We start from the raw sequence: 24287 nt of genomic DNA, 5'->3' as shown, positions 1-24287 counted from the left end.
TTGGAGCTATAGTTATTAATTTATAGGATAACTGAACTGCCAACAGTATATTTATGTTTCTGTTTTCTAATACTCCTTGCAATATTTTTCAATTTTCAAATTTTGTAATTTTTGTTCATTTGATGGGAAGGAGGTTGATCCTCCAGAGTTTATTCACTTTAAATTCTCTAGTTATTAGTCATTTGAGATAATTTTAATGGCTATTGATAGATTTTATTTCTTCTGTATACCCTTGCCTCTCTCTCTATATAAACCATTTATCAATTTGCAATGGTTCTAATTCTTATAAATCCAAATATATTTTAATGTATTTAAGAAATGAGATCCTTATCAGAGTAAATTGCTTCTTGAATCTTTCCTAATCCCCAAATTAACTGTGTCCTCTCTAATTTTTATCTGTACTGTTTTGGTTGTGTTAAGGTTCTATAGATTTTTATATTAAAAAAATATCCATTCTATTTTCAATTATTATCTCTGATGACCACCTTATGTGGTCAAAAATATTTCTTTCAATGTAGTATCTCAAATATTATGTCTTCATTGTATCTCTAAATTGTTCATGATATTGTATTTTATACTCAAACAATGAGGTCTTGTAATATGATGCAAGGTATTAATCTAAACATAATGTCTGCCATTTTACTTCCTAAATTTCTGTATTGTTTTTGTAGAATAGTAAAATCTTTAAGAGTAGGGTTCTTAAGTTTGTCCAACATTTGGTGACTAGGTTTATTTGCTTAAAATCTGTTCCACTGGTCAGTTTTCTTTATTTTGGAGATATATAAATTTTTATTCTTTTCTCCTCTCATCTTCTTTCTTTCTTTTGTAATTCATTAATTTATTTCCTCTAACTAAATGTAAAAATAGTTTTCAACAAACATTTTCTGTAAAGTTTTCAGTTTCACATTTTCCCCTCCCTACCTTCCTTATTTCCTCCCCCTATCAGAGAGCTATTTTAGTACAGGTTATATACATTTATAACTATGTTAAACATAGTTTCATATTAATCATGTTGTGAAAAAAGTCAGAACAAAAAAGGGGGAAAAAGCATGAGGGAAAAACATAAAACATAAAACTTATTTTAAAAATTGAAAATAGTATGCTTTGGTCTGCATTCAGACTCCATAATTCTTCCTTTAGATGAAGATGGTATTTTCCATCACAAGTCCTTTAGAATTGCCTTTGATTATTATACTGCTTAGATGAGCAATGGTCAACCTCTTTACTTTTAACCAGTAATCATCTTGATGACTACTATTTTGTAGTTTTCCATCTGACTTTGCTTGTCCTCCTTCCTTCCCACTTAATAAAATCTCTCTCTCTCTCTCTCTCTCTCTCTCTCTCTCTCTCTCTCTCTCTCTCTCTCTGTATGTATAAAATCTTGAAAATTTTTAACTTTTATTTTTCCAAAGAAATTTATTGTTTTTTATGGATAGGATCAGTATTATATAAGGAAAATTCTTTGGTAGTTTGATTTCTTAGCAATGAATAATTTAATGCAGGTAAGGCAGTTAATTCTTTTTTTAATTTTATTTTTTATTCTCATTTTGTACAAATGTTTTTTTTTACACTAATAAAATATTATTGTTTAAGAGTAAATGAAATACCCCTTTCCCCCCATGAATATAGACTTGCTTGAGTGATAAAGTAAAGGGGAGAGAAAACAAATTAAAATAAAAAAATAGTAATAATTGTAGGTATGGCCAGGTGGCGCAATGGACGAAGCACCAACCCTGGAGCCACGAGCACCCGAACCCACATTCAGCCCCTTAGACCCAACAATCACCCAGCCGTGTGACATGCAAGCCACCCGATCCCCACTACCCTGCAAAAACCTAAAAGAAGAAAAAAAAAGACCCAAAATAAAATAGTAATAATATTAGGGGTGGCTGGGTGGCGGACAGAGCATTGGCCCTTGAGCCAGGAGCACCCAGGTCCAAATCTGGTCTCAGACATCCAAAGACCACCCTTCTATGTGGCCCCCGGCAGGCCACTCAGCCCCATTTGCCCTGCACCCTCCCCCAAATAATAATAATAATAATAAAAAAATGAGCTTCGGTCTTTGTTCCAATACCAACAACTCTGTCATGGGTGGGTCACATTCTTTATGGTAAATCCATCGCAAAAGTCACTTCCATATTTTTCCAACGTTGCCATTGCTGATCGCAACTCCCTCCTTTCTTATTTCTCCACTACCATGTACAATATTTTCTCTGTCCTTTCACTCTGACTCTTCTGTAGGGTAGCTGAGTTGCGCAGCAGACAGATCCCTGGTCCTGGAGCCAAGAGGCCCTGAGCCCCCATACCACCCCTTAGGCCCAGCATCCACCTGGCCCTATGGTCCTGGGCAGGCCTTCCAATCCCAGCCCCTTGCAAGAAGTAAAAAAGAAAATGTGTTATATCTGACCACTGTCCCCCCATGGTCCATCCTCTCCTCCTTTATTCACATTCCCACTCCTTCCCCCTGCTCCCCCCCCCTCCTTCTTACTCCAGATGTCTATACCCCATTGAGTATATTTGCTGTTTCCTCTCCTAGCCATCTCTGATGAGAGCAAAGGTTCCCTCATTCCCCCTTGCCTCTCCCCTTCCATATCATTGCAATAGATCATTGTAATAAAGAAAAATCTGATTATATGAAATATCTTGGCCTATTTCCCCTCTCCTTTTTCTTTCTCCAATTACATTTCCCTTTTTTTCTATTGACTCCATTTTTACACCATATTTTATCTTCAAATTCAGCTTTCTCCTGTGCTTCAACTATAAAACCTCCCTCTACCTGTTCTATTAACTGAGAAGGTTCATATGAGTATTATCAGTGCCATTTTTCTATGCAGGAATACATGCAGGTCATCCTCATTAAGTCTCTCATATTTTCCCCCTCTCCTCCAATCTCCATGCTTCACCTGAGTCCTGTATCTGAAGATCAAACCTTCTGTTCAGCTCTGGCCATTCTAACAGGAACATTTGAAATTCCCCTGGTTCATTGAAAGTCCATCTTTTTCCCCTGGAAGAGGACATTCAGCCTTGCTGGGTAGTTCATTCTTGGCTGCATTCTAAGCTCTTTTGCCTTCCGGTATATTATATTCCAAGCCCTACAATCTTCCAATGTAATTGCCGCTAAGTCCTGTGTGATCCTGACGGCAGCTCCACGATATTTGAACTGTGTCCTTCTGGCTGCTTGTAATATTTTCTCTTTGACTTGGGAGTTTTGGAACTTGGCTATAATATGCCTAGGGGTTGGTTTTTTGGGATCTCTTTCTCGGGGGGATTGGTGGATTCGCTCCATTTCTATTTTGCCCTCTGCTTCTAGAATATCAGGGCAATTTTCCTGTAGTAATTCTCTGAAAATGATGTCAAGGCTCTTTTCCTGATCTTGACTTTCAGGTATTCCAATAATTTTTACATTATCTTTCCTAATTCTGTTTTCCATATCAGTTGTTTTTTCAATAAGATATTTCACATTTTCTTTTAATTTCTCATTTTTTTTTGGTTTTGAAGTATTGATCCCTGATTTCTTGTAATAAGGCAGTTAATTCTATCCATTCAACATCTATCCTTTAGTAATAGAGGATATGAGGTATACTTGTAAGATATTATTACATTTATACAGGATAGAGGAAAAAATCACCATTTTGTTATAATTATGTTTGTTTTGTTGCTGTTATTGCTGTTTTGTTTATTTTAGAAATGATGTAGTGTTAGGTAAATATTAAAGAAGAATAAAGAAGTATTCCCTCTTCTGTCTGTCCTCTCTCATGTTACAAATCACCTTCAGAAATGCCAAAATCATTTTCTTAAACCAGAGATCTGACTGAATAAAGTACAAAATCCTTGTGAAAAACTACAAAGCACCTCACACATTTATTTTTTGTCTTTATAGTATTATTTTCTGAAAGAGGGGGAATCATCCAAACAATGTTACTTTATAGTAAAGAAAAACCAGTTAATTAAACAAAAGCACACAAACTCACATAAAGGCAGGCAAAGACATTTATAATATTTTTTCACTAGAAATCTTCCAAGACTCAGCTATTGGAGGATTTGATAGTTATTTATCTCACTCAAATGGTTAGCATTTTTCCCCATAATTCCAAATTGATAGCCAACTAATTAGACCATATCAGAGTTCCATTACCACTGCCTGCTTTTTGATGTACCTCATCCAACAAAGAACGTTTCTGTTTTGTGTCAAATTTGTAAATGTGTATGAAATGAAGCTCAGCATTATTTGAATTTGCAATTATTTTGCTTATAGTGATTTAGAGCAAAATAGTCATTTATAATTTCCAAATCTTTCTTTGGGAATTTACTGATAAATTTTGACTATTAATATATTGCATATATCTGACATTTTTCTTCGACTTCTAATGCTGCATATAGCTGACATTTTTCTTTTCATATACTACATAACAGATCTTTATATATAATATTTGAGATAAGTATTTTTTCCCGCTGTAGTGTTCTCCTAATTTGTTTTCATTGATTCCTTTCTTACAAAAATTGATCTTGCATGATAAAATTTGTCTATTTTTATCTTTTATGACCTTCCCAAATTCTTTTTTGGATAAGAATTTTCACCCTTTTTAAGAACTGCATTTTATCTTTTTAATATTTTTTAATATTGTTAACAAGTGTTAAATGTTGCAATCTATTATATATCCATTTTGATCTTATCACAATTCTTCAAGGATCAAATATGAAATTTGACATTTGGCATTTAAAGCCTGTCACAAGCTGCCAATAATCTTTCCACCTAATTTCTTTCCATTTACTCTATGTTATTGCTCTTCATTCATGTAGTGGGTAGCTAGGTGGCACAGTGGATAGAGTTGTAGGGTCAAGAGTCAGAAAGACTCATCTTCCTGAATTCTAATCTGGCCTCAAACTCTTACTAGTTATGTAACCCTGGGCAAGTCATTTACCACTGTTTGCCTCAATTTTTTATCTATAAAATGAGCTGCTGAAAGAAATAGAAAACCATTTTAGCATCTTTACCCCCCAAACCCCAAACTGGGTCACAAAAGTGAAAAAAGTCTGAAAAGACTGAACAACCACATATGGTGCTCCACTTCTCACTGGTATGCCTTTGCCTTGATGACCATATACCCCAACCTCCATTCCCATACCTGAATATACTTCCTACCAAACCTTTGCCTCCTCATCTAAAATATTCTTCTAATTTAATTCATTATGAGCATGTTATATATAATTTATAATTTATGAATAATATAATTTATAATTGAGCATAAATTTAACTTTTTTAGATAAACTCCTTATTCTTCCTATTCCCTATGACCTTTTCTGAAAAAAAAATCTTTTGGCAAGTGTAATCATTTATATAACATTTCCCTTAATAAATAATAACTTTTTGAGGGAAAATTTTGATGGTTAAATTTTGTCTTTGTTTAGTACCTAACAAAGTTTTTGACATATAATAGGTATCAGCAAAACTGTAACAACTGAACAATAGCAACAGCAACAGTAAGAGCAACAACAACAATAAAAACAACAAATGTTTGTCAAATTATTGCTTGCCTGCTTGACTGTTACGGTGTGTATGGACAGAGTTTATTTTAATGAAAAATCTACTTATGCTCCAAGGGACCATTACTAATAGTTATAATATCTACTAATAGTTATAATATCTATTTGTTAATAATTGTTGAACAATTCTCTCCCTCCCCTCCAAAAATAAAATAAAAAAAACAGATGTGGTATTTGGGTATATATGTCATGTGCTATTGGGTTCTTTTCCTCCTTTACTGAAGAGGATAAAAATGACATCACTATCTTAGAGATAAGTTACAGACCAGTCACAGATTGTCCATGTGAACCTGGGGTGAGTTCTCTGAATTTATGCATCTCACACTTCCTTTGGCTTGCTTCAATTGTGTCTTCCTCATAGATCATAGCACCTCTATGATAAAGGCATGCCATGCTGGGTGGTCCTGTAGTAGTGTCTCCCATGCTCTGCAATCAATTCCAAAGTTCTTAAGAGAGACTGTGAGAATGTTCCTGCATCACTTCTTCTGATCCTGCTGTGAACACTTGTCCTGTGTGAGTCCTCCACAAAATGGGTTTTCTGGCAAACGTATCTTGAATATTCAAGCAGGAAGCCTAGACCATCATAGTTGCATTTTTCATAGTAATGTTGGAATGCTTGCCAGTTTAGTCCAAGAAAAGACCTCGGTATCTGATATCTTCTCCTGTCAAGTAATCTTCAGAATTTTCCGAAAACAATTTAAACGGAAGTGATTCAGTTTCCTGACACAGCCAGGCTTCACAGGCATACAACGAGGTCAGCACTCTCTCACACTTTCTTTTGGAGACTTCCAAATACTGAACTTGGGAAGGACACTGTAATTGTAAGTGAAATTTATCCACAATAGTGAAATCTTCTCCATTTGCTGTAACTAAAGTTTCCATATGTAAATGGTGTGGCATTGGCTAATAGAACACCTGTGTTTTCTTGGTGTTAATTGTTAGGTCAAAATTAGCACAAGCAGAGAATGAATCCATATTTTGTTGTGTTTCAGCTTCAGAGGTTGCATTGAGGGCACAATCATCTGCAAACACAAAGTCATGCACCAGCATTCCCTTCACTTTGGTCTTGGCTTATAGTCTTTTTATGTTGAAGAATTTACCATCAGTGTGGTAGCTGACCTTGATGTCATGCTTATCCTCAATGAAGCCATTTGATAACATGGCTGAAAACATTATGCTAAATAGCATGGGAGCAAGGACACAAACTTATTTCACTCTATTGGTCACTGGGAAATCACAAGAGCATAGTCCACTGTCTAGAAGCCAGGCAAGCTTGCTGTCATGGAATTGATATACAAAGATAGAACTCTGCAAAACCAAATTTTGACATAACTTTCCAGAAACCTTCAAGACTGACAGCATCAAATGCCTTGATCAGATTGACAAGATCTCTGTTCTGCTCCTGGCATTTCTCCTTGAGTTATTGGGCAATAACCCCATATCAACTACTCTTCAACCCTTTCTGAAACCAGGTAGCTCTCAGGTAAGTGACCATATTCTAGGTAAAGGATCAGCCTATTAAGGAGGACTCTAGGAAAAATTTTGCCATCAGTCAACAAGAGTGAAACATCACAGTGACCGTCATAGGACAATCTATTGCTTTTATCTTTATAGAGATGGACAACTGAAGCACCCTTGCATTTCTGGGGGATAACCTATTTATGCCATTTAACCTAGAAAATTTCAATGTTTTTGTATGAGCAATGGAACCCCACCTTGTAAATCTCATCTGAAATAGAATCAGCGCCAGGTTCTTTCCCTCATTAAAGGAGCTAAGGATGTATTGACTTCAGCTTGAGGTAAACAGTCAATATCTTCCCATTTTTAGATTATGATCTGTTAAGAACACTATAGAAGTGTTTGGTTCATTTCTCTAGGATCATGTCACTAATCAATGTGGTTCAATCATTACTGAGCATTTGAGATGTACCTTATGTCCTTCCTCCATAAATAGTTTGTGGGGCATCATAAAAGCACTTTGATTGTTACTATCCACCTAAAACTAAATTTTATCTTCTTTCTTACTGAGTCAAGAATCCTTCACCGAAGATTCACTTGTATTATACTTTTTTGTTTTTTTAAAGGCAATGGAGCTAAGTGACTTGCCCAAGGCCACACAGCTAGGTAATTATTAAGTGTCTGAGGGATTTGAACTCAGGTACTCCTGACTCCAGGGCCGGTGCTCTATCCACTGTGCCATCCAGCTGACCCTTGTACTATACTTTTGATGGAATTAAATCCTCCTTTCTTAGAAATGGATGAACTGTCCTCCTGGTAAATCCTGTGTTCTCAGTTTTCATTTAGCAGCGTCTTTATTTCCTCATCATTTTCATCACACTATTTTGTTATTTGAAAGTGTTCTGACCCAGATGAGCAAATCCAGTGCTGTAGACCCTGAAAACTGCCCACTCCTTTACTGTCTCACTGTTGGCAATGATGTATTGGCTCAACTTTCCCTTCAAGTTAGCAACAAAATGTTCCTGCTCAGACAGTTACTTTAATCTCTTGACATTAATTCTTCCCGTAGTCATTTTTTCCTTAGGGTTGCTACTTTATTTGGATGTGAATATTTAGTTTGGATAGGATGAGTCTGTGATCAGTCCAGCACTCTGCACCACATATTGTCTTTGTCACTCTCACATCTTGTCTGTCTCTTCTCCTTACAATCACACAGTTAATTAGATATCAATGTTTGCTGCAAGTGTACATCAGGGGAGTTTAATTGAGTTAAGGTAAATGGAAGTCAGTGTTTGTAATGAGGTAACAAGATGCACAAATCTTCAGTAAATGATCAATGCTGTTGTTTCCAACTCCACTCCTCCCAAGGACTCCCTGCCTTGTCTGGTGGGCTAAGTCTACTCTACTATTAAAGTTTCCCAGAATTGTAAATTTATCCTCTTTTGGGTCATTGATGATAAGGCTCTCCAAGTCTTCATAAATTTTTTCTTTGACATCATGACAGTCTGTCAAGATGGGAGTATAAGGAATGATGGTAATTGCTTCATCATGAGCCTGTCATTCACTCCTTTAGATAGGCATAGAAGCCTGCTAATAGATTAGTTTTGATCACAGAAACCTACCCCGGCTTCACAGGGCTCCGCTTTCACTGAAGCCACTCCAGAAAATTTTGTATCCAATTCCAACTTTAGCAAGGGGATTTCTTTGGCCAATCTTGTGTCACTCAGGGCTGCTATTTGGATATGATACTTGCTGAGTTTTCTTGCAACAAATGCTATTTATCTTTCAAGACTACTGGATCTTGTGTTAGCTATGAGTGTGAGCACATTCCATGTACTGCTGTAGTAATCAGACCAGGGTTAGGTAAGCAGACAATTTTTAGGGCAACTTTTCAAGTCCCTTCCTCATATCAGAAGGTTGCCAGTGTGATCTTTAAAAGGGCTACTCATATACCCAGGGACCAAATATCACTGTTGCTTTCAGGGAGATGACCCTATGATCTGGCCTGCCTGTTTGTGTGGTTTGCATCTATTCCTCATGTTCTAGGAGGTGAGACTGGTCACCTTGTAATCTGGTTCCTGAGGAACACTTGCAGCAAAGACATTGACTATCTTTCTTCTTACGTTTCTCACAGCAATCTCCACAGCAATGTGGTAGCTGTGAGAATTGATACTTCATTAATGATCTTTGTGGCTGCATCACTGGTGATATCATTGTGATTGAACAAATGGTTTTCTTTTCCCTTTGCAAAACTCCATAAGTTCATTTACAATATTGCTTGGGGAAAATGCAAAATCTCAGTCTTTAAAGTCATGGTAAAATTTCTCCAGGAAAGAAATGTATACTTTGCAGTCCCCTGGTTTAGAACTCCTTCTCTCTCCTGGCAGCACCATCAGTCTGTGAGTGCCCTACATCCTCTTTTTTTTTCTTACTTAATTTTAAAATTTCTTTTATTTTTAACTTAGACACCAAAAAAAAGCAGTATCACATATACAGAAGATCACAAAGACTTTATGAAACCATGCATCTCTATTTCAAAGCATTTTTTAAAGTAAATGATAATTTCCACATGGTACTTTCAAAACTATCCTTGTCTGGGTTTCTTTTTTAACTGCATTTTGATGTCTTCTAAGCATTTTAAAACAGATTTTGATGGTCCTCATTTGAGGGGACATCAGTATTATTAATCATCTTCTATCTCTCCACCACAAATTTAAAAACTGAAAGAAAAAAGTCTTGTAATGAATAAGCATTGTTAATAAAAATGAATACACAAAGACACCATGATCAAAAATGTGTGTATCATTCTGAGCCTTGAATCCATCACTTTTCTTTTAGGAGGTAGATTGCAAGCTTCCTATGTCCTCTGGAGATAGGGTTGGTCAATGTTTGGATCAGTTTGTTAGTTTTTCAAAGTCATTTTCTTAAGCAATGTTGTTCTTATTAAAACTATTCTCTTGGTTCTGCTTACTGGATTCTATAGCATTCCCTATAATTCTGCTGTCATTTCTTATAGAACAGTAAAATTCTTCTATATTCACATACCACAGTTTTTCAGCCATTCTCAAATTGATAGGCACTGCTTAGGTTACTTTTCCTTTTAATTCATTCTTCTTCAGGGTCAGGAAGTTTGTTCTGCTTATCACTGTCTCTGCCCCCACTCACCCCCTTCTTAATGTCTGTCATCCTCATTTGTTTTCCTGCTAAGATTAATGTATTTCTACACCAAATTGTGAGTGTCCAGTCTTTCATCTATTTCAGTTAAAAGTGAGGTTTATCTGGTGTCTTTTCCCTCTATCCCTTTCTCCATGTTGAAGACTCAATTATGAGAAAAGTATGTTCTACTCTTTTCTTTTTCTTTTCTATAAATCAATTTATTTTCCTCTCCCTCACCCCCCACCCCTAAAATCCTCTGATCACAACTAATCCACCCCTAGGAGATCTGTTTTTGCTTTCTTTTTTTTTAAGGTTCTGAAAAAATGCTTCTTTTCCTCCTTTGGAATATTAGCACTACCGCATTAAATACAGCCCCTTCCATATGCTAAAAAGAAATGTAATTGCTCTAGCTTTCCTCTTCACTCTCATGTTTGCAATTAAAAGTTCCTACTCAGCAATGAGCTTTTTATCAGAAATATTTGAAAGTCTATTTCATTAAACATCCATTTTCACCTCAAAGTAATGAAACTATTGGCTGTAAGCTTATATATTTTACCTTTTGGAATACCACAAGATCTCTAGTTTTCCTAAAATCTTCCAGGTTTTATGTGATCCCAACTCCAGGCTACCTGAAGTCTTTCTGGATACTTGGAACATTTTTTGTTATCTGGGATGGATTTGGGAGGTATCTGGATGTTGATATAGCACTCATTCCTGGGACTTTGGAGAATGAGTCAGGAGATGACCAGTGAATTCTTTATATTTTCATTTTGCCCTCTTGTTCTAATAGGTCTGAGCAATTTTCACATGTCCAGGCTTTTCTCCCCATTTCAAAAACATGGTTTTTAGATAATTCAATAGTTCTTAAATTATCTCTCCTTTATTCGTCTTCCAAGTGCAGTTGTTCTTTTATATTAGATATATATTCTATGAAAGAAATTTTTATTTTATTCTTATTTTTTTTTGCTATGTCATTTTTGTCAATGTTTTCTATTTGGTACATTCCATTTTTACAAAGAATCTATTATTCAAGTAAAATTTATATTTTATTCCATTCTAAACTATTTATTCTTCTTTCAATTCTTTTCTCCAGAGCTTTTATTCCATTTTTTAATGTCTTGCTTCATTTCTTCTAGATATTCATGTAATTCTTATGAAAAATCCATTTTTTAAAAACTTTATTCTGTGCTTGAAGTTGTTTTGGAGCCTTTTTGCTCCTTCTTTTTGGATATCTAGATTCACAATAATTTTTGATTCAGATTAGTGTCTTCTTTGATTTACTCATTTTTCATCTGTAGTTTCTGATCAGAGCATTGGGTCAGGCTTACCTCTTGCTGTATTTTTAAGTGGGGTGGTTGTTCCTACTTGTTCTCTTCCCTAGATTCCCTAAATTCCTGGGCTGACTTAATCTTCTGAGGGCTAAGATGCCCACCCTCAACCCAGGTTCTGTGAGATTCTGAATACCGGCTCTTCAGGACCCTCTCTGGCTCTCAGGACTAGGTGTTAGAGACCACTCTGGTTGCTGCTATCCCCCAGATCTAATAAGGACTTCTGGAGTTTACAAATACCCTGGTACTTGCTGTCTCCAGACACAAAGTCTTATAAGCTAAACAAATTTCTAGTCCTCCCCTGCTTTGTTGCTATGGGCCACCAATGTCTGGCAACCCTTTTTTCCAATTGTCTAAGGGTAGCTCACTGACTTTTGGTGCAGTTTCTAAGGTAGAAGAAATCATTTGTATAGTTTTTCATTGAATTTCCTGATTCTTTTTGGTATGAATTTCAGTTTTTTTTGCTGGAGTGGATGTGAGGTGATGTGCAGCTTGCTTCTTTGTTCAGATAGCTATTTTAGCCAAAAGTCTATCTACCTACTTTCCTGAGAAAATTGAGGCTAATTATTGTAAGCTCTATCTTCTCTGCTTCTCATCTTAAAATCTCTTGCTATTATCCCCTGGATTCTCCTTTTCTTCTGCAGTTTCTGACAAAGAGGTGACTCTTCTCCTTGCCAACACCAATCCTTCTACAACCAACCTTGATCCCATTCCCTCTCATCTTTTCCAGTATACTGTAACCTCAGTCATCCCCCTCCATACATCGTTACTCATTTTTCATCTGTAGTTTCTGATTAGAGCATTGAATCAGGCTTTACCTCTTGCTATATTTTTAAGTGGGGTGGTTGTTCCTACTTGTTCTCTTCCCTAGATTCCCTAAATTCCTGGGCTTGACTTAATCTTCTGAGGGTTAAGCCTAATTACTATTTCCTTTCCTACTTTTGAACATATCCAACTCCTTAAAAATATCCTTTTAAAAAACCTTCACTAGAACCCACCATCCATCTGAGATACTGTCCTATGTTTCTCTTCCTTTCTCAGTCATATTCCTAAGAAATAAAACAAAATAAAATTATCTCCCCCTTTTGTAGGGGTTGGTAGGTGGCACAGTCGATAGAGAAAATCCTCTGGAGTTTCATGAGATTACTGTCTCCAGGTTCTCTTTTTTACCTAGCTACATATCTCTATATCTCTCTCTACTTTTGGACTTCTTCTCAATCTCTTTTTCTAGATGGTCATACATATCAAGTCCCCAACTACAAGTGATCTTCAAGGCTTGTCTCTCTCTCTCTCTCTCTCTCTCTCTCTCTCTCTCTCTCTCTCTATATATATATATATATATATATATATATATATATATATATATATATTCTTTCTCTTGGTGATCTCACCAATTCTCAGAGTTCAATTATTATCACCAACAGATGACTCCCAGATCTATATATCCAGCTCCAGTTTCTGAACTTCAGGCCCAAATCAGCAATTACCTATTGGATATTTCAAACTGGATGCCTTGGAGATACTTCAAACTCAACCTATCCAAAAATGAATTAATTATCTACCCCTACCCCACCCCAAACACTCCCTTCCTCCAAACTTCTACCCTATAGAATTCTTCCTTCAAGACATTGCTTAGGCACCATCTTCTACATGAAAACCTTTCCTGAACCCCCTCCTGCTGGCATCCCCCCTCCCCAAATAGCTTGTATTTAACTGCTTTGCATTTAATCTATATGTCTATAAAGCATTATAGACATAACCTTCCTCATTGTCTCCTCTATTAGAATGTTAAGCTCCCTAACAATACATAGTATTTCAATCTTTATAATTTTATCTTTAGGACCTAGAAGAAGAGTACCTGGTATATATCAGGCATTTAACAATGATGTTTGATTGACTGATACTATGAATAGGACTGAAAGAGGCAAGAAGAAGAAGATTGACTTGGTAAAGGGGGTTTCAATGATGAATGCCCAAGGGCAGGCAGGAGCAGAGTTAATCCCTTACCACAGAGGGATCAGGGGCTGCTTCCACAGCAGAGGGAGCAATAGTTCCAGCATCCTCAGAAGGGACTTTTTCTTGAGATTCCACTGCTCTGGGCTCTTGTGGACCCCGAGACTGTAGAGAAAGGTCTCTGAGGTCCAAGTCTTCTATAACTCGTAGCTGCCGCTGCCTCTCTAACTCCTGCTGGCTAAGCTGGGTAGGGTGAGCAGATAGGAGGTAGAGGTAAGCCTTGTCGACATCTTGCCTCAGCCCATAGGAATGCAGAGTATCCTGGTCACGAAGCCAGGTTTGGGTGAAAGCCATAGTCCAGAAAGACCATATCTTTCAGAGAAGCCACTGTCATGTTGGGCCGAACCATCAGCCAGATGTGAAGAGTGTGTGCATCTGGGCATCCTCCACACCCAACCCACAACTTGATCTCCTGCTTGGGATAGACTTCTGATTTAAGCTGCAATGTTAGTAGAGGCTTCTGCCTTGCCAGCCAGGTGGCACAGCTCACTGCCATCTTCTCATCCCCACCGGCCACAGCCCGAGTTAGCTTCAGGGCCATCTCCTCCACTTTCTTGGTCTTCTCTTCCATCAGGCTGAACTTTGCCCATACCACTCAGATAGAATCAGCAGGCTTAGTCTGTGGAGAGATCATCTAGAACTCCTCTTTACCCTGAGGAGGGGGTGCTGCGGCCCCGCCTGGGGCCAGGTCGCGAAGCGGGGCGCAGGCTGCAGGGCCGTCCCCGGCGGGGGTCGCGGGGGCCCCGGGGCAGAGCTGGTCGCTTGCTCCCGGTCCCCGGTGGGCCGCGGCGACCCTCGTAGGCTCCACTCACCGCCCAATGCGGCCTCAGCCGGGCTGCGGCCCGAGGGAGGAAGGAGCCCTACATCCTCTTACTGCTGCCCCTGCCTCTTGTACTCAATTTTAAATTCTTTAGTTCCACCTTTTAAGCCAGTGTGATTGTTATTAAATCGGTAAATGAATTTTATCATGTAATTTTATCACGTGCCTAAACTGGCACATCTCTGATAGCTAGCTAATTTTCATTTAAACTTTAATAAAAATCTCATACATATCGTGAAGTCCTAAATGAAGAAAAGAACAAATTGAAGAAACAATACGGGGAGGGGGAGGGAGGGGGAGAGAGAGAGAGAAAGCGAGTGTAATGGAGCTATAGAACCATCATCTTTTTTTTAAAGAAAAAAATTATTTAGCAGTGAAAAAGGAGCCAGAGCACTGAAGTAGCCACTGCGCAAGGAAGGCAGGAGTGCAAAAGATCAAGGGACCACTGCCACCATGAATCTCTTAAATAAGCCCAAGAGTGAGATGACCCCTAAGGAGCTGCCAAAGCGAAGCAAGAATAGTTCAATACAGGGCCCTTGTCGGTGCTCACACAATCAGTGAAGAACAACACCCAGGTGTTTATCAATTGCTACAACAAGAAATTTCTGGGCCAAGTGAAGGCCTTTGACAGGCACTGCAATGGAAAATGTGAAGGAGATGTGGATAGAGGTGCCAAAAAGTGGCAAAGGCAAGAAAAAGTTGAAACCAGTGAACAAAGATTGTTATATTTCCAAGATGTTTCTGAGGAGTGATTCAGTCATTGCGATCCTCAGGAAACCACTCATTGCTGGCAAGTAGTGGAGTCAGAACCTCCCTTCCCACCCTAATACTCAGCCCTACTGGTAAGACTGTGGAGTCCCCTTGTTTTACCTTTTGTGAATAAAACCTTGCTGTTTTTTCTTCCCTAAAAAAGAAAAAAAAATTTAAGGTAATGGAGTTTTTGAGAATGACTTGCCCAAGTTCACACAGCTAGGTAATTATTAAGTATCAGAGGTCATGTTTGAACTCAGGTCTTCCTGACTCCAGGGCTGTATCCACTGAGCTATTTAGCTGCCCCAGAACCATCATCTTCAATCAAGATCCAGGTTTCAGATTTTACACTGTCAGGAACCCTCTTACAAATAAATTACAAAAAGGTTGTTTGGAAACAGATATTAAAATGTGATTTCTTCTCAGATGTCTACCCAGTACTATGAAAATTAAAGCTATGTCCATGAACTAGCTGAATATGCTGGGGGAATATTTGGGCATCAGTTCATTAATTTTTGCAGATGTATTATGATTTTTCACGATAATCTTTACACATTTCAACCCAATTATCTAGAATCTTCAACTTCATTAACTCAGAATTTCTTCAAATCAACTATGTTCAAGTGATTCTATCATATTTGAGCTCCCAGAATTGACTTTCTTTCTTCTTTCATTTCTCACAGATCTCCACAGCAAATGTGGTAGCTGTGAGAATGGATACTTCAATAATGATCTTTGTGGCTGAATCACTGGTGATATCATTGTGATTGCACAAATGTTTTTCTTTTCCCATTTGTAAAACTCCATAAGTTCATTTACAATATTGCTTGGGGAAAATGCAAAATCTCAGTCTTTAAAGTCATGGTAAAATTTCTCCAGGAAAGAAATGTATACTTTGCAGTCCCCTGGTTTAGAACTCCTTCTCTCTCCTGGCAGCACCATCAGCCTGTGAGTGCCTTACATCCTCTTGCTGCTGCCCCAGCCTCTTGTACTCAATTTTAAATTCTTTAGTTCCACCTTTTAAGCCAGTTTGATTTTTATTAAATTAGTAAATGAATTTTATCATGTAATATTTTTAGATAATTGATTTATTTTTCTCTTAATATTGAATTTTCAATATTACAATTGGATATTCAATATTACAATTATGGATAATTACAAACAATCATTTAAATGGAGTTTAAATGATGATTTCAGGAAAATTTTCAAATCGTTTCATACCTGATCCAGAATATCTTGATAGTATTATATTAACACTATCACAATGAAATGCAATTACACTCACTTTAAAATATTCATTATTAAATTTGGCATCATTTCAAGGAGAAAATATGGCACTAATGTGCTTGACACAATTCCTTGAAGCTAAACAATAGATAAGATTACCAGTAAAGGAGATGAATGAACATATTTCTGGCTATTTAGCAACTGACTTGCAAAATTCCTGAAAATAAAACCATCAATTATCAAATATGTACAAAGCAGCTACAGAACAAAAACTGCCTGTAAGTTACCATAGCTGGGTGCTCTAAAATTTAGTCTTATGAGTCCCTACTATCATCTCAACACTATTTATACATTTCCTATTAGTTCATTACCACATATGCACATTTATTCTTTCACTCTTGACAAGTTGATTTCTGGAATCTCCTGGAAAATACTTTTTTCCTAAGGTGAGCAAGGATGACTTTTTAACAAATATAATGAGATTTACTGATTTATTCCTAATGTACAATTTTGTAGAGTTCAGAAAAGGAGACTCCTAAGTTCTCAGAGATGAACTAGCTCATAAGTGAAGTGAAGTAATTTTAGTGACTTTTAAAAATTAAATTTAAAGGTTTTGTACAAAGAAAACAAATGTAGCCAAGATCAGAAGGAGAGCAGAAAACTCAGGGAAATTTTTAGAAAGTTTCTTAGATAAAGGTGTTATATCTTAAATGTATAAAAAGTCCCCCTCCACCTCACCAAAGTCATAGAATCAGTTCATGGAGAAGTTGGATCTAGAACAGTTATCCCCTTACTTTTAATTCAGCTTTCTTTCTATCATGCTATATTGGCTCACTTTTACACTAAGTCAATGGGCATATATCAAGTACTTAATATCAAATAATATTAAGTACTTAAAATATGTGTACCACATTTAAATATTGAAGACACAAAGTAAGACACAGAGAAATATCTTAAAAGTATTTCTAGAACAGTCAAATGATTTGGAGCTCAAAACTTAATACAAAATTTCTTCAAACAAATTTCCTTTGTTACCCCCTTCTTCCACTCAACCTCAACCCCCAGAGATTTAATTTTGACTTCTAAAATTTATTCTTAGAAAAGAGATAGTTTGACTGGCATTCTCAGGGGCTTCTGTATCCCAGTGGAGGATAAATAAGAAGAGAAAAACAGAGTCCGTTATAAGCCCAAAGGACTTGTGTCCTTACAAGTGTCCTTGTAAACCCAAACTCAAGGTGTGATGTTTTTGCCCTTCAGTCTCATGAGCCTACCTGGTGATTTTCATCCAGGTAAGTATTCTGATTTCTGCTGTTGCCTTCCAAATGTCTTGAATTTTTCCTTTAGTGAATTAAAGGTTCTTACCTTTGCTCAGCCTTTGCTCACTATCTAAGGGAGACATGTTAAATGTAGAGAGGGAGATTCCACTACTGGCCATACTCTAAAGGCTTATATGGATTCTTTTATTGGGACAACAGTAAAGTTTTGTGAATATAATCTAGACTATTAAGAATCAAAAAGAGGAAGAGAGCTAATAAAAAGAATGAATTGATCAGTGTTCAAATGATAAATAGAAAAGCAAATGAGCACCTAAGTACTCATTGATGTTAAACTTTATCATGTCTAGCCACTTTGTTTCCAGTTTGTCCTCAATCCTGGCTTCTCCCTCCTAATTAATGATTGCATTTCACATGATGTAAAAAGTAAAAAAAGAAAAAACTTGAGGTCTAGATTTTTTTAGGAATGGTTTGGAGAGGGCTTAGAAATCAACTGGTGGATGAATAAATTCAGAACAAATTAACCTATCACTGATCTATTTTTTAAAACCATTTTCACTGTGGAAAGAACCAATTAGTAGATAGGATATATATTAGATAAATGAACGCATCTTCCTGAATTGAAAAAAAACTCCAGACACTTATTATCTGAGTGATACTGGCAAATCATTTAATCCTGTTTACCTCGGTTCCTCATCTCTACAGTGACCAAAAGAGCTAGAGAAGGAAATGGCAAGCCACTCCAGTATCTTTGCCAAGAGAACTCCAGATTAGGTTTTGAAAAGGGACTCAACACCAAAACAACTCAGCACAACTACCACCACTATAACAACAACAGCAGCAGCAGCAGCAGCAGCAACAACAACAGATATTTAGTTTAATGAAGACCCTGCTCCTGGACTTCATTGAGCTTAGTAATGAATAGACTAGTTTAGAGGTTAGGCATTCATATTAATACAGAGTCAAAAAATTTCTGTTTTGTGAAATAAGGTCACAAAGTGGCAGAATAATTTTATACAACCTATGCAAAATTATACATTTCCTCTTTACTAAAGCAGTTTCTGTACTAGTTAAAAAATGACAGTATTGAAAATGATCTCTAAGCTATCTTCCTTAGCTCTAAAATCTTATGATATATTCTTTTCTTTCCAATTGTTTAATTTCTACCCTGAGACCCTTTACCAGCCTGCATGGAACTCTGAGATTTCTAAGGATAGATTGCAGGTGGGTGGGGAACTTGGATTGAGGACAAGATATTTTTTATACACTAATTTCCAACATAAATATATCATTTCTCTTACTTATGAATCTTGCAAACAAAATATTATTTTGAGAAAGGTTATAAGCATCTTTTAGATTGCCAAAATGTTACATAGTAGAATAAAAGTTTAATAATTTCTTATCTAGCCTCTTCTTAGAGACTTAAAATGAGATAAGAACTACTTCTTCCTGAGACAACTCATTCTGCCAACTGGGTTATTCCACATTTTTGTGTTCCATTTTTACTTGTTGAAACATGATGTATAATACAGGTAATTCCTTCTCTCACATTGATCTCTCACTAAAACACACACACACACACACACACACACACACACACACAGTAATGCATAAATACAAGACTTGGAGTTAATATCAGAGAGCATTGTGTGTGGAAAAAAAATGTGGGAGTTTGGCAGACTACAAGCCCCAAAAGAAGGAACAGTGAGATAGTAGTCAAAAAAGTGAATGGTAACTTCTGGCTAAATTAAGAGCTGTATAACTTCCCAAAACAAGGAGATTATAGTCCTACTATACTCTGCTGTGATCAGATCATATAATTAGTAATCCATTCAATTTTAATTATTTTTATTCATTTTAAGTAAGTCAAATACATTATTATGAGTGCAAGAAGAATAAAATATCTACCAGAGGGATAAAATATTGAAAATAACAACAATAATAGCAATGATGATAATAGCCATCATCATCATATCATATATATATACATATATATATATAATATATGTTTATATGTCTGTATGTGTGTATATGTATGTATATAAATTAACTGTTCCAATGTAGAACACAGGACCTAGGGTCAGGAATACACATCTTCCTGAATCTTCAAATCAGGATGAGTTGCTTTCTTTATCATAAGTCCATCAGGGAAGTTACTTCAATATTTTTTCCCACTGTTGCTATTGTTAACTGTCTTTCCCTCCATTCTATTCCTCCCAACTCCCATTTATTCTATTCTTTCTCTACTTTTACCTTGTCCCTCCTCAGAAGTGTGTTGTATTTGACTCCCCCATTCCATGATCTTTCCTTTCTTCTATCATCTGTACCCTTCCTTCCCTCACCTGTCCCCCTTCTCCCCTCCCTTTCTTCTCTTTTTTTTCCCTCTAGGATAAGACAGATTTCTATACCCTATTGACTCTGTATGTGTGTGTGTGTGTGTGCGTGTGTGTGTTATTTCTTCTCTGAGTCATTTCTGATGAGAATGAGGGTTCACTCATTCCCCCTCACCTTCCCCCACTTCCACTCCATTGCAAAAACTTTTTCTTGACTCTTTTATGTAAAATATCTTAACCCCGTCTTCCTCTTCTTTCCTTTTCTCCTAGTACATTCCTTTTCAACTCAATGACTCTATTATTATCCCATTATATTACGCTCCCTCCTGTGCCTTGTGCATTTATGCTCCTTCTAACTGCTCTTATGAGAAAGTTCATGTTACTAATATCTTCTTTCCATGTAGGAATATAAGCAGTTCAAAATTATTAAACCCCTTATGAGTTGCCCTTCTTGTCAATCCTCTCTATGCTTCACCTGAATCCTGTACTTGAAGATCAAATTTTCTGTTCAACTATGATCATTTGAAAGGCCTCTATTTCATTGACTATACAAATTTTCTCCTGAAAGAAGATACTAAATTTTGCTGGGTGGTTGATTTTCAGTTGTAATGACTTCTGAGATATCATATTCCAAGTCCCTAGTCCTTAATGTAGATGCTACTAAGTCCTGTGTAATCCTGACTATATTGACATGGTAATTGAATGGTTTCTTTCTGACTGGTTGTAGTATTTTATCTTTTACTTGGGAGTTCTGGAATTTGGCTTTAATATTCCTGGGAGGTTGTTTTTTTTTTTTTATCTCCTTCAGGAAGTGATCAGTGGATTCCCTGAATTTCTATTTTACCCTCTACTTCTAGGATATCAGGGCAATTTTGCTGGATTATTTCTTGAAAAATGGTCATGACTTTCAGATGGCCCAATAATATTTAAATTATCTTTCCTGAATCTATTTTTCAAATCAGTTGTTTTTACAATGAGTTATTTCTCATTTTCTTCTAGTTTTTCATTCCTATGGCTTTGCTTAATTATTTCTTGATTTCTCACAAAATCTTCAGTTTCCATTGGCTCCATTTGAAGGAGTTTTTTCCTTCAGAGAGATTTTTTTTAAATCTCCTTTTCCAACTGGTTGATTCTGATTTTTAAGGAATTCTTCTCCTCAATGGCTTTCTTAACTGTTTTGTCCATTTCCCCTAAACTGTTTTTCAACATGTTATTTTCTTGGGATTTCTTTTGTGTCACCTTCACCAAGCTGTTTACTTGGTTATAATGATTTCCCTGCATCAATCTCATTTTTCTTCCCAGTTTTACTCTACGTCCCTCATTTGCTTTTCAGTCTTTTTTTTAGCTTTTCCACAATCTGAAACCAATTCCTATTTTTCTTGGAGGCTTTGGAAACAGAAATTTTGACTTTGTCTTCTTCTGACTGTATATTTTGATCCTCCTTGGGACCAAAATAATTTTCTATGGTCAGATTCTTTTTTCCCCCTCTTGTTTGCTCATTTCCTCAATCTAGGATCTGATTTACTGGCCTTGCAATTGTTTTTTTGGGGGGGACTTTTGGTACACTCCCTCTCTCCATATTTTAATTCCTGTAATGTCTTCTGAGAGACTCTGAATGATCTCCTGGCCTGTGCTCTGGTCTGTGGAGCACTCCCCTCTGCCCTGGAGCTATGAGGAGGGGCCCTGCTCCTCTATGGCAGGATGGGGGTCCAGACTGAGAAATGGGTATGAGTATAGGAAAACAGCAAAAGGCTGCCCAAGGGAGGCAGAGAGACATCTACAGTCACTTCCCACTCCCTTACCATCTATGTACTGAGTTCTCTGGAAACAGATGGTGATTCTGTAGGTTCCTGGGGTAGCGCTGTCCTGAGGCCTATTCTGGCCTGGACTCCATGATCACTTTGGTGCAACAGAGTTCTTCCATTGACCCTCCAAGCTTTCCCAGCAATCCTTGGGCCAAAAGGTCTGGAAACCCCCTCCCATTGTCACAGACCCAGGTGCCCCCAGGGAAAAGGTTGTACCTGGAAGGCTGGAGCTAATTTTCACCAGCATGGGCGTAGCTCTGATCTGGATTGTTCTGTGGCTCTTTCCAACCCCCAGTCCTAGATCTACCAAGTTACCTTAGGTTGGGAAATCATTTTACTTGGTCTTTCTGTGGGTTTTGCCCCATAGAATTCGGTTAGAGTCATAATTTTATGGCATATGGAATTTGGGGGGGGAGAGCTTCTGGGAATTCCTTCCTCCATACTGCCATCTTGGCTCTGCCTGACTGATGGTTAATTCAAAGAAAATTTTATCAAATTCATCTTATTGTCAAAAGCAGAGACAATGTAGAACAGTGGATAAGCCCCTTGACTTGCATACAGAAAGACATGGATTCAAAATCCCACCTGGATATTTGTTAACTAAGTGACTTTGAAGAAGTCATTTAACTTTTTGATACCTCAGTTTCTTCATTTGTAAAAGGAGAAATTTGATGCCTTCTGAGTTCCCTGCTAACTCTAGAGCCATGATCCTGAGAAGCTCCCATGGGCATCATATATCAACAAACTCAATTCTCTTATTAATTTTGAGATCTTAGGTAGAATTTCAGAATCAGAAACAATAATTCTGCTGTTCTGTCACTTTTTAAACTTTGGACTACTTGAGGGAATGGGGAATGGAAGCTCATCAGATCACACAGAATTAAGTGCCTGAAATTTCAAAAGGTGAAGGAAAAACAGATTTATTTCCAAAACCAAAACAAAGTAGCTCTGACCCCACTTAACTTCAGATATCTTGAGTTAGTATAGAACTAGGTGATTCAGTAGATAGGTAACAGGCCTTAAGTCAGGAGGACTTGACTTCAAATCCAGCCTCAGATATTGGCAAACCATGTGACTCTACTAGGCAAGTCATTTAAACTGTTTGCCTATATGTCAAATGGGGATAATATTAAAACATCGCTCCTAGTGTTTCTAAGAGACTTTGATGATAATAATTTTAAAGCATTTCTCAATTACGTGGTAACTAGTAAGTGCACTACACATATTAATTATTGTTAATCAACTGAACAGTGACTTAAAAAAAGGAAAAAATAATAGAAAAATTAAAAACTGAAAAAGATTTAAAGAAATCCTATGGACAAAATCAAACTTAGAACTGAATGAAGAGTTGATAAACAAAGAATATTATGAACATCATGGTAACATTGACAGAAACTATCTTGGGAATATTGTCGTATCAAGAGACATTCCAATAATGACTGGATTATAGGGTTTTAACTGGCAAGCTGCCTCCTTAGAAATGAACCAAAATTTCCCCTAACTCCTTAGTTTATAGGTGAGAAAACTAAGACGCAGAAAGAACAATTGACAGGTAGGAAATGGAAGGACTTAAATTTGAACTCAGTTGTCTAGGTTCTTCTGATAAGCTAATTGTGATCTCCACTGTCCTATGTACTCATTGATTTTAGAACATTTATATGAACTACCCCATTAGGTAGTTCTATAGTTTATCACTATCCATATTTTTCAAAGGAGGAAACAGTGTAATTATAACTTGTCAATACAAAATGTACAAAATATATAGAAGTATTTAAAAATACTGTACTAACCCTTACAGGATATTTTTTTCTATTTTGGCTATTAGCTTTTCATTTGAAAACTTTATGGTTTATCTGATTTATCTGTCCTATAAAAATTCATATTTTTACTTGCATACAAAAGAAGATAGTATGGTTTACAAAAAGGGCACTAAACTGAGATTAAGGGAATCTGTATTTTAATTTTGTCTCATTTGGTGTTGTGATCCAGTAATTCTAAGATTTAGAGAAAAGCCATGTCCTTTCTCTGGTGCTCAGATTCTTACTCTGAAAAAAATGAAGCATAGGATTAATTTATCTCCATTTCAGCTTCCCTATCTTTGCGACTTCAAGGAAACTGAGAAATAAGTCAGAATGGCTTCTAGGAATTTCTCCCCTAAAACAGAGTTTAGATTAGATGAGTTCTAATTTTTTTACATTTTAAGTTATATTATTTTCTTGTGGCTTCTCCATTATAATATATAGGAGTGTCTGGAGCCAATTTGCATTGGCTCATAAGAGCTCCTATCAAATTTATTTGCATCTTAGAAATCAAAAAAACATTATAGATTAGGACCTGAGTTATTGCTTGTTTTTTTTTAATTGTGCTACTAGAGAAGACTTTTGAGAACCCTTAGAATATCAAGGAGCTCAAATTACTCATTATTAAGAAGAATTAATTAAAACTCTTCACTATAAGGTCAAATACTGAAGCTAAAATTTAAAAACATTGACTACATACAGAGGAGATGGGACACATGGGAAAACACAGATATTGAATAAAAGATTTAAGGTAAAGATACATTGTGCCTGCAGAGAATG

General features: G+C 36.6%; 1 pseudogene; it reads left to right on the top strand.

Annotated features, from left to right (window-relative positions):
• The first annotated feature begins 14772 nt into the window (after window positions 1-14772).
• On the top strand, window positions 14773-15117 carry LOC141489325 (small nuclear ribonucleoprotein Sm D2 pseudogene; annotated as a pseudogene).
• The last annotated feature ends 9170 nt before the right edge of the window (window positions 15118-24287 follow it).

This window comes from Macrotis lagotis, chromosome 1 (assembly GCF_037893015.1).
Source record: "Macrotis lagotis isolate mMagLag1 chromosome 1, bilby.v1.9.chrom.fasta, whole genome shotgun sequence".
Taxonomy (NCBI): Eukaryota; Metazoa; Chordata; class Mammalia; order Peramelemorphia; family Peramelidae; genus Macrotis; species Macrotis lagotis.
The sequence above is the reverse complement of the archived record's forward strand: the minus strand, read 5'-3'. Positions and strand labels throughout refer to the sequence as shown.